Here is a 12,284-nt window from a genome sequence, read left to right on the forward strand (position 1 = left end):
CTATGTGTTTTTCTTATAGATCTTTGTACTGGTTTTCGGCTTTCGGCGCCTTATATAAGTCAATTATTATTTGTTGTAATATTATTATCGAAAGTCACAATTATTTTTTGGTAATTGAGTACGTCCTAAATTTAGGCCAGTGCCTCTATCATAAAATTACAGTGACAGTTCTCGCTAGCGACCGTGTAAAATGTTTGTATTCAAAATGTTGTTTCTTATTGTGACGGCTAGTAGGCGCTGTATAATTTGCCATACAAAATTGTGAAGTAATTTACGCGGTCGCTAGCGACAACTGTCACGTCAATCTCGTGGGTTAAGACTAACTTAAACCGACAAATATGTACGAAAACTGTTATGCGTATCAAGTGGAAGGCTGTGACGGTGCTGATCTCCGTCATCGTCATCCCACCTTTTCTCATCATCCTCTTTTCTGGTACCACTCTCTTTTTAATTTTGTATCGTTCTCGAATTCCCTCTTACTTCACTATTCTTACGTTTGTCAGTCAGTTGTTTTTTTGTCAGTCGTCATTCCCATCGTGAAATTATTTATTAATGGGTGGCGTATTTATACAAACAAAAAATACTATGCCTCCAAACTATAACTGTTGCGAGATATGATTGTAGAAAGTTATGAATATACAGGGTTTTGTAAAGACTAAAATAATAAAAATAAAATCTTGCAGGACTATATTACTAACATCATAAATAACAATTTTTGATCCAAGACTTTTAATAATTCATCAGATTTTGCTTTCGTACAAAATTAAAAATATTTAACAAAAGACAGCACGCGTGAGGCGTTCCTAAACAACTTGTTACCAAATCTAGATCTAAAAAATGTTAGACAGTACAACAAAAACGTAAAAAGTTATAGAACAAGGGTTGTCGTTCATGTTGTTAGTAATATAGTCTTGCGAGGTTATTAACATTTTAGAAATAACCCTGTATACATACATACGTGATACATATCGATGTTGGAAATTTGAAATGTCTTAAAGGCCGTTTTGTAGTAAGGGAAAATCACTTTACGGCAAAATGTCTCTTAGGGCATTTCAAAATTCCACAGTCGATATAAGGTAACAATTTCGTCAATGTATCGAATTTTGAAACGTAAGCGGCTTTTTGTAGTACGGAACATTTTCCATTACGACAAAATATACCTTACGACATTTGAAATTTCCACTGTCGATACTCGTATGCATAGAAATAACGTAATTTCAAGCTTTACTATTCTACTCTCTGGAAATAATTACGATTTGGAGATAAGCTGCCATAGTATAATTATTACTAGTGTCAATGCCTTCTGAGTGATTTTACATTTTGATTTATGTCTTGTGAAAATACATAGCTTTGACTATTATATCTCAAATTGCTTACGGTTAGGGGACAAACACCCATAGTATTATATTATTTGTGTATTAAATTTTGTTTGTATAATCAACTGATACTTCCTTCTATAAATTAAGGTTTTCGCCTGTAATTTTAGTGGCCAAGAAATTAATAACCCTTTCGTCCGCTCAACCGCTTTCCCTTGTTCAAAAATTTCTTTCGACGTGTTGTCATCCATCATCCATCCATCCATCAAATAAACTTTAAATTTCAGTTTCATTTCACTGCATCTAATAGAGTTATGCTATTAGGCGATTATCACACTGCTCCGCGACACGCAACGGTGTGCGGAGCTAAGTTTTTTAATATTATACCGAAGTATCTCAGACCGAACTCGGGGTCGCTTTACAGTTGCAATGGAACTCGAATGAGCCCAAATGCGAGTACTGTGTGATCCTAGGACGGGTTACTTGTCGCAAATAATTGAATTTGAGTCGCGTCTGAACCCGAATTAATTGTCGTTAGATGTTGGTACATTTTGTTGTTTTTAGGGGTGATGAGCTTGTTTCGAACTCTATTTCGATGAAATATTTTCTTTAAGGACACCGATTAAAGTTCTGAAATATGTTTTAATGTACGATTCTATATACATCCGAGTAACTCAAAAACTCCCGAATTACTATTAAACAAGCCGGAACAAGTTGTATGGCGGGTATCATGCATGATTTAAAGGAAAATTATATTGCCTTTTGTGTATTGTATTGTATTAAATAATAAAGCGAAGATTTGGAACGATCTACCGCCTCCTATTCGATAAAATTATTTAATCGGAATAGTGTTCGGAAACAAACTTATTACCCATAACGCAACAAAATGTATCAACATCTATCGAAAATGAATTCGGGTTCAGACGAGACAAATTTAATGTCATCTCTAGAGGTGCAACTGAACCTGGGACTGGATGCGACTCAAATGTAACTATTTTTGACAAGCAACCAGTCTAGGGGTCACATGATATTCGCATTTGAGCTCATTCGTGTTCCGTTGCAAAAAAAGTAAAACCGACCCCGGGTTCACATGCTACAAACCCCGCATGACCCGTCAACCCATGCACGTTTCACCACGCAGCGAAGTGCACTTAATTTTATATAAATTGAAATGGAAAGAAAAAGCAATCACAGTCATGGGAAAAAATTTCACACTTCTAAATGTCAGCTCTATAAGCAAATTAAATTTTCCCAGTAGGTGCTGGTGAGTATATACATATAATATTATGGTTCCTTAAATTTTGCGCTTTTGGCAGCTGATCATAACCGCAAGTCAAGTCTACAGATTTATTACGTTTGGTTTGGCCTAACTATGACATATACAATCAATTAGCGTAAAGATGAATATGTCGAATATGAGATATAAATACAGTTTTATTCAGTTTTTTGGGCTCTATCGAACTATATATTTAAAATTTTGACAACTCTAAAAAAATCTGTACCTTTACACCCTAATATATTTTGTTGTCTGATACCAAAATCCAAGCAATTGAGGACGTAAATATCAAACCTTAAAATCAACATGAAAACTAGAATTGCCCTTTAAGCGTCAAAAACCATCTTTTTTATACGCGTTTTACAACTCTCCCAAAACATAATATTTTGTATTGTAACGACATTTTGATTTTATTACTATAATTTTATTCCGTTATTATTATCCCAAGCACAATATTAGGAAGTCAAATACAGTATTAATTGAAATTGTGCTAATGTATATATAAATTTGAAGTATAATATTATATATACATGAGGTACATACAAACCTCCGCAAACTTTTGGAAAAGACGCACGGCTTTCTTAGCACTTCCTTATAGCGCGCGTGAGAGTTTTAAATCAATAATTTCATCATATTGTACATAATTATGAACTTACCATCAATGAGTTTAGAAATTTTGTTCGCAATTTTATTTTGTCGTCAATTAGTATAAAATAATCAATTGCCATTTCTAAATTTAAAAAGGAAATAATTATGTTTAAGTCACGTGACATTGACATGGAATCTACAAATGTAAAGAAAATGAAATGGGGATGAAAGAACCACTATTTTAACTCACTTCTACTTTAGAATTCAATTACCTTAAAAGATTCGTTGGCAACTGTTAAAAGAGCTATGTTAAGATATAAAAAATGTGTAGGCGTTTTTAAAGAAGCACTGGCTTTTTGTTTTGTTCATTTATTTTGACAAGGCGCTCTCCACGATATATCGAAAGCACATACCTATGAACAAAGTTCATTTGCTGTCATGCAATAGAATTAATGAAATATTCTATAATGCACAATAAAAACACCAATGGTCGACCACAATGAATACTGATACAGTGTAATACAAGTAACGCAGAAAAAGCTAATGTAGAGTTCGTCCAGGGAAGTACTGTCACCTTACCTATTTCTGCCGCCAAGCAGTAACGTGAACATTACCGCATTCCGGTTTCGAAGGGTAAGGGTGCTGGTGAAATTAGAGGCACAAGGGACTTCTCAACTTATTTCTCAGGGTGATTAATGCACTGGCAGTGCCCTTCAGATCTTTGTGTCTCAAAGCTCTGAGTGCCGCTGCAACTGTTATGAACAGGCGTACCACTTACCACCAGGCACACGATTTGTTCGCCCCGTCACTTGATAAAAAAACATCCCTATGGCGACAATCACAACGCAATAAAACAATGGTCTTTTTGTACAAATAACTTTATCAACCAAAATGTATAAAATTTTTATTTAAACGTTGTTGAAATAAGTAGAATGAGGAGGCACACTGACTATGTATGTCGCTTGGTGGTACATGATCAAGATCAATTCAAGTAGTAGTAGAGCTCCTTGTGAAGAAAGAGTTCGTTCAGGGAAGTACAGCCACCTTACCTATATCTTCAGTAATATGAACACTACTGCGTTTCGGTTTTAAACTGTAAGGGCGCTGTGAAATTACAGGCACACGGGACTTGTCAGCTTACATATGTCTCAGGGTGTAGGGTGCAGTGCCCCTCAAATCTTTCATATTGAAAGGTCTGAGTGGCACTGCAAGGAACAGGCGTGTCGCTTATCACCAGTCACATGACTTGTTCGTCCTTAGCACTGTAACAAAAATGTATAACAAGCGGCCTTTTTATTTAGAAGCGAATTAGTACCATAATACTCGTATGAAACGCACCAGATTCAATGTTTCTATTATATTTAATTACGGCACGTAATTTTAATGGACTCAAAACGTAACTTAAAAATCGTCATACTATAAACTGCTTTTGTCGGCGTTTCAAAGATTTTTTGTGGTGGCGTCTTATGTAATTACAAAATGCGTTTTAAAGAAATTTATTTAAATATCTTGAAATCAATTTTATTCCATAAATGAATTTTGAAATCCTATTATGTAATTTTATATTGATAATGAATTGTTTTAATCAGCATATTTATTTATTGGCATTTCATTGTTTTTATTACAAAAATAAGTGCACATTTATTTGACCTCCATCTCACTTGATGAAAAGTGACGTTGAGGTCGACGAGGTTGTTGAGGTTGGGTGAGGTTTACGGCGCCGTAAACGCGTACGAGTCGCAGACGCGCTTTAGTGAATCGTTTCAAACGCGCGCAAACTTCGTGTTGCAAGCAAGAAGCTTATATACTCCACTGGAATTTACACTTAGAATGTCATGTAGTTTGCTTCATTTCACAAAACTAACTGAAATTAACAAACACAACTAAAATTAAAACTTACTTTTATCAAAATGCTCGATACATACGTGCGACTACAGCGCGTCTGCAGCATGTATAAGCGCAGACGACGCGCGTTTCCGTTGCATATACGCGTGTCGTCGACCCGTATAAAATACGCTCATGTGCATAGGCTCTAAGTTACACTGTTCAGGGGATAAGTGCAGACTTGCAAATCTATATAAATGTGCACATTTATATAGCCGTTCGCCATATATACGGGGATGCAAAATTCTTCGTGCGATTGATTAATTGAATCCTTGGAATATCCACATCATAGGAGTGACCCAGCCTACGTTTAGTCCCCCGATGATAGCAAAGGGAATGCGAAATTTTATAACTTTAAATTTACATATACATTCATAATATTTATTTGTAGATTATTTAGTGAATATGATAATTCTAATTATATTTCAGACACAATATCAACAAAGAACTGTATAAATTGTTTAATACGTTCTGTATATTCGTTTACAAAAAAAAAGGATTTAGGTATTTAGTATTAGGTATTTGTATGGTATTTAATATTAGGCGCAGCATAGAGGGTTACTGTAAATGTATTTATCACCTTGTATAAATATATTTGAATTGAATGGAATTCAATTAAACTTGTTTGCTGCCACTAAGACATTCGAGTTGCTAAAAAAAGTTCTTAAAACCAAAAAAGTGTTGCCTGGCATGACTCCCTTTTTATAATTCATTGGTTCTCCCAACCTTTCAATCCGAATCAGAGCAGAGTTTCTTTGCGTACCTAGGCGGGTTCTAATCGAGATTTAGATGAATTTCAAAAGGGAATCACTTTAAGAGTTATTTGCTTAACCTCCTAAGACCCCGCAAAATACAATGGGAAAAGCGTTAAACTCTCAATGTACATTAAAATGTACTATGTATATAATTACATGTTTCATGCTTTTAGTAGCTATAGGGCTCTTTGTGAAAGAGTTCGTCCAGGGAAGTACCGTCACCTTAACTATTTCTGCCGCCAAGCAGTAATATCAGCACTACTGTGTTCCGGTTTTGAAGGGTAAGAGTGCTGGTGAAATTACAGGGACATGGGACTTATCAACTTATGTCTCAGGGTGACGGGCGCAGTGGCGGTGCCCCTCAGATCTTTGTGATCTAAAGCTCTGAGTAGAACTGCAACTGTTATGGACAAAACAAACAACGCACACACTCAACATAGCCTCGCACTAGGGAAACCATGTGTCGCGGGTGCTATGGACACACACATAGACAACTATGTACAAATAATACCCAAACTCACGAGAGAAATAAATGTAGGCCATACATATATTTCTCCCGGCCCGGCAATCGAAACTGGGACCTCTGCGTGAGACGTCCGGCATGGTAACCTTTCAGCCACGGAGGCTGTTATAAGCAGGACAGGCGTGTGGCTTACCATCAGGCGCACGTGTTCGTCCCGTCACTTGATATTATAAAAAAAAGGCTGAAGCAAATATGGCCTGTTACTCAAGGAAACCGGGATTTATTCTAGCCTTACTGTCTGTCAAGCAGAGACCGTGGGTTCAAAACCTTTCAGTTTCTCGGAATTTGTGTGCGAAATAGTTATTTTTGATACAACTGCGGAAAGTTAGTCATTATTCACGAGTCTCGAGGCTTCACAAGACCGAGACAAGTGAAAATGACAATCCGCACGTGTATCAAACGACGTTTTTTAATACATTTGCGAAAAAAGTACAATGAAAGTAAACTAGAATAGTATTAAAAAAAATTGTCTGATAAAAATTCAGAGTACAATGGCAACTGTTGCCAGTATTCAGCCACATTAAAATTACTATTTTAGTGGCGCGGCGCGCAGCGGTCTCACGTAATACTCACCTCCGCTCATTGTTAATACTCAATTAGCCATCTTTATGGAAAATATTTTGGTATGTTTAAATGTAACCCGTTGTTTTATAAAACACCTATGCAATTTAAAAATTTCATTTCTAAATTACCATGAGCTTTTCGGTGAAGGAGAACATCGTGATGGAACCTGCACGTTGAAGAAAGTTCACAAACCTCGGGAAATTATTGAAGTCCCCAACCCGCATTGGACCAGCATGGTACACTATGGCCTTCACCCTCCAACCCTCGTCTAAGAGGAGACCTGTGCCCGGCAGTGGGACAAATAAATGAGTTGATGATGAACCTGGATTTATTAAAGTGTTTTTCCGGTAGTTATTTTAAATAGTGCTAAATTTGAAAGCTGTTTCCATTAAAATGTACACTGAGCGTTTTCGTGATCACAGGAATAATATTGTTTGGGTCTGAATTCATTTACATAATATAATATTATTATGTATATTTTCTGCAGTTTTCCATAATACAGTAACACGCTATACAATTTCCGTACACAGTCTTAAAAATGTATTTGTAACTGCAGCTAAGCAGTAATAAAACACTCGTCAAGAAGCAGGTATGCGGGGGTTTCTGTTTTGTACCAATCAACACACACTAGGAGGGTTTGCACGATAAGGCGCGACTTGCGCGAGAGCGACATAAAGCGCGATATCTCTATGCGAAAATGGCAGTATCTCGCTCTTTAAGTCGCTCTCGCGCTAGTCGCGCTCTGTCGTGCTAACTACAGATAAATGTTACCTATTCTTATCACATTACGTAACGACTTTTTCGTACAAACTAACAACGGCCATAAAAGACCGTTTACTTTTTATTTATTCTTCTTAAAGAAACTACTACTTACTGTTAACAATCACCAGCACTATTACTGTAAACCCCCCTATTGTCAATATACTATAGTTTGCATTTTTTGAAAACGGAGGATAATGACATATGTAGGGTTGCCAGTTGTCATAACATTTTAAATAGTTATGTAGTTGTTGTCGATAGTTTTATCGATAGATTGTGAAAGAAGATAAAATTTAGCCAAAAATGACTGGATTGTGAACGTTACAACGTTCTAATGATTACTAAATGCGTAATTGCCTTCTCTATTCCAATTGTGACAATTGGCTTACTAGCATCGAGATTAATTTTTATTCATGTATGTACGGACAATGGCGTATCAGACTACACATTTTTGTTCGAAAATCGACTCCAGTGCAACGGAACAAGATACGTCAATGTGTAGCTTGATATGATGGTGTGTGTATATTTGAACAAAAGTAGCCGGATTTGATCTACATTGAATTAAAGTGCAAAACTTTAAAATATGTCTCCTGTGTGTATTTTTCATAAACATACTTCTAAATACAGTCTATGTATGTAGGAACTTACAAAAATTGACAATTCTAATGAACTTGTGCTCAATAATTGGATGAATAATGGGTTGAGGATGATTCAAATGAAACAAGTTCAGCTATTTACTCCATAAGCGTGACTAATACTCAGTCGATAGTCGATAGAACATTTATCGACTGCAATCACTAGCTGCTCACAATCGGGCAACACTTTTACGCAATGAACTGTCATGTTACTCCGTCTTTAAAAATACAGACTATAAACTTATAAATCGTCTTTAATTTATCTAGCTTGTCGAGAGTTTTATATCTTCTCCTGAGTCTACAAAAGCTACTTTATTCCACAATACTAGGAAAATTAAAGACAAAAGTAAAGCACAATAAAGGTTTATCAAAATGACATTATGATAATACAAAAAGGAAGAATTTCATACTGTAATCTCATTGTAGCATGTTCGATGTGACTTGGGACTTTGATGGATCACTTTGGCGCTTTTAATTTGATTGTTCATACTCAAATTTTCTCATTTTCAATGTAGACATTTATGTAGTATTTTGTACATTACATCCTTCCCAGTGTTGTAATGCACGAAATATTGTAATACATTAACAGTCCGTTATAATTACAAATAACGTTTTTTTTATTACTATATAAGATACTTTTGCATAATCATGCAAACGTTTATTTTAGTCATGTCAAGAATTTTAGCAATTCTTGACAAGTCAATTTTAAATTTCCCAGTCATAAGAATCTGTCTTCTTAGACAGTGTTTTATAATAAAACCCAGCAGTGGGATGTATAATAATAAGTTTATACATCCTACTGCTGACTCTCCTCTCAGGCGTAGATTTTAGGCCACAGTTCGCCATTCTAACCCAATACGAGTTGGCGGCATCATACGTTTTCCTTAGGTTGTGAACTTTCTTCGATGTGCAGGTTTCCTCACGATGTTTTCCTTCACTGAAAAGCTCATGATATATTCAAATAAACTTCGTACATAAATTCCAAAAAACTCAGAGGTTCAAGCCCAGACTCGAACCGACAACCTTCTGCTTGAGAGGCGATAAGTCAAACCACTAGGCTACCACAGCTACACGGGTATAAATACAACATCTTTTAAAAAGTGTTTTTAAAATATTTGTTAATATTGTGGTCAAAATAAAAACTAAGGTGAAAAATATAGTAAAAGAAACCAAGTTCAGCAAATCGGATTTATCGTTATTCTATGCTAACGGCTTCAGAACAAGATATAATTATAAATTTTTCCGTAATTACGTCAACATGCGTCGACTTAGTGCTTACATCCGTTAAAAGTATGATTAATGAATTACATTACTTAATAAAACCACGTTGAAAACACGTGCCAGTGGAATATTTCTATCCAATTATTGCACTACACATGAGAATTTCGTTACACGGAGATGCATTTAGTAACTCGCAAACCTTGACATGGCGACTAACCGTCCAACTTGAACAGCTGCCTTTCCCTTTAAAACCATATTAAACTTGTGTATATTAAAAACATACGTTTTATAATGCGGACGCAAGAATATGTAAGAATCGACAGGTAAAGTATAGGTTGCCTAATTATTTCGTGTTTGTTTTTGGGAGTGTACCGGTTTTATGTTTATAAATTTTAATCAACGCGGTTTGATGAACTTGGCCGGTGACTACTTTTATTATGTTTAATTCGATTTACTTTGTTGACGATTTTGGCTAATCGTAATAATTTGTTTGTGGAAGTTTGTTCAGCTGTGGAATTTTACGTATTAGTAGTATACTTATTACGTTGTATACTACATATATTATGGTGTGTTAGCTGTGATGTTTATTTTTTAATGTCGATTATTGTAAGAAGTATTGTTTTATATATTTTATGGTGCCGATTTGTTAAAATTATTTTTGATATTGTATAGTGTCAATTTACATAAGAAAAAATACTTTAGGTATTTTATGATGTCGAATTTTTTAAAAGAATTATTATGGGACAATCTTTAGTCAATTAAACATAAGTTCAAATTATTTTCATTATAACTTATCAAAAATGTGTCCATCCAAATTGTCAAAGCTATATTAAGTTAGGAAATGAAACTATTTTTCCGGATTTAAATCGCGTATATTTTTTTTTTCAAACAAAGCGAAGTTTCGGGCCCTTTACAGGTCCCATGGTTACGGTTGACTGTCAATTTTGTGAAAAATTTTAATGCGGTAAACCCTATATTTTTACACCCTAACAGTAACAAAACAATTAATGCCTTTTCCCTTATGTACTTCGTTGTATATTAAATTATTATAATTAAAGATAAAGATAGATTAATTTGTGGAAGTAAGTACAATATATTAATTTCAATTAAGTCTTAAATAATACTTTACAGTGCTAGTACAACCCGTTTGGAGAAAACATACAAATATAATTAGTGGTGGTCGCATGTTAAAAAAAATCGTAGGAGTAAACATGTAGAGGACAATACAGTAAACAATTAACAATTTCAAAAATAAAGCAAGAATAAGCTATTCAATCTACATTTCTACACCTCAATAAAAAATACTTATGTCAAAATTTAAAGGAAATACAACAATAACTTGCACTACGTGTTAAAGTTAGTCACATAAAGATTACTAGACCAAGTATTTCATATTAGTCCTAAATCCATTTCGTATTCATATAATCATTTACATCATAAAAACATTTGTCATTTAAGTACTGCTTACATTTATCTTAAAAAGATCTACAAGCAATTCCCGGATGGATTTCGGGACATTATTATATAAATTTAGTCATATAAACGCAATTGTGATTACAAAACAAATTAGTACATTAATGCGGAGGCCGGGAAGTAAGGGATTGCTGAACTAGTATGAGTTACAAAGCCGAGTGCCAGTGAGGCCGTGTACATAAAATACGAGTCAAGCAATCCCCGTTCCCGCCGAAGCTTATACAGTGATTTTCTCAAACAATGTGAGGGCCTAATAGAAGACCAAAGAGAAGATGTTTAATGAAAAAGTAAAAAATATGTTAATTAAAGTTAAAAGTCATATTTGACATAGCATTTGTAGGCATTGTCGTCAAGGCAGTGTCGGCGTCAAAACGCTAAAAAAACAGAAAAGAATACCAAAGCACTTCAGTTTATATTACCGTGTTATATTAAAAAAAATTCGATTAAATTACGATGCAATTACGAACACTTGGCAGTGGCTACATGACTTTTTCTTTTGCTTGTTTACATAGTTTATTTATTAGTAGGTAGATTTAAAAGTTTAGCGAAGTGGACAGTAATGGATTTTCATACACACTTTGCAGGACTTGGCCGGAAAGAAGTCGCACGGTCCATAAATGACAAACTTTCCGTGTTCGTTTTTTGAAAGAAATGCAAAGTTTTCCGAACATGTTTGAGAAACAGTCAATATCAACGCAATTTGTTCGTTACTATCTGATGACACCGCAACTAAATGTTTATTGCTTAAATCACAAAAGGTATGCGAATATCCACGAAAAAGAACGATAGGGCGAAGTGCTTTACAAACAAGTGTTACCTTCCGGAAGAGATACCAGTGCCTCCTAAAATGCTCGGAGGTAGGCCACATGGGATTTTAGTAGGTAAGAATCTCCACAATAATGTCTCTAGTGCCTACATCAAAACTTTTTTAAACGACTATGGCAAAAGTCGTAAAAAAAATGCGTTGCGAAGTAATGTTTTATGTCTACAAGCTTACGTTTCGCTCTAAGAAATAATAGCCCTTCTGAATTTATGTCTCGAATTAATTTATTAGTAACATTTTGTGTATTCAATTTCTTTGTCAGATTATAATAATGATATAATAATCTTAGAATTTATATCTTCTAAAAGCAAATAAAACCTGACATTAAATGGAGCAAACAAGTCTAAAAATTATTAAAAAGAAAACAAAAACCCGACTGCAAAAATATTTAGCTGGAAAGATAAAAAAAAAAATTCACTCTCTCACTGTTTTGATTATTTTTTATAGCCTATGACAGTCCCACAATC

The sequence above is a fragment of the Hyposmocoma kahamanoa genome, unplaced genomic scaffold, assembly GCF_003589595.1.
Source record: "Hyposmocoma kahamanoa isolate Upper Pololo Valley unplaced genomic scaffold, ASM358959v1 62, whole genome shotgun sequence".
NCBI classification, from domain to species: Eukaryota; Metazoa; Arthropoda; class Insecta; order Lepidoptera; family Cosmopterigidae; genus Hyposmocoma; species Hyposmocoma kahamanoa.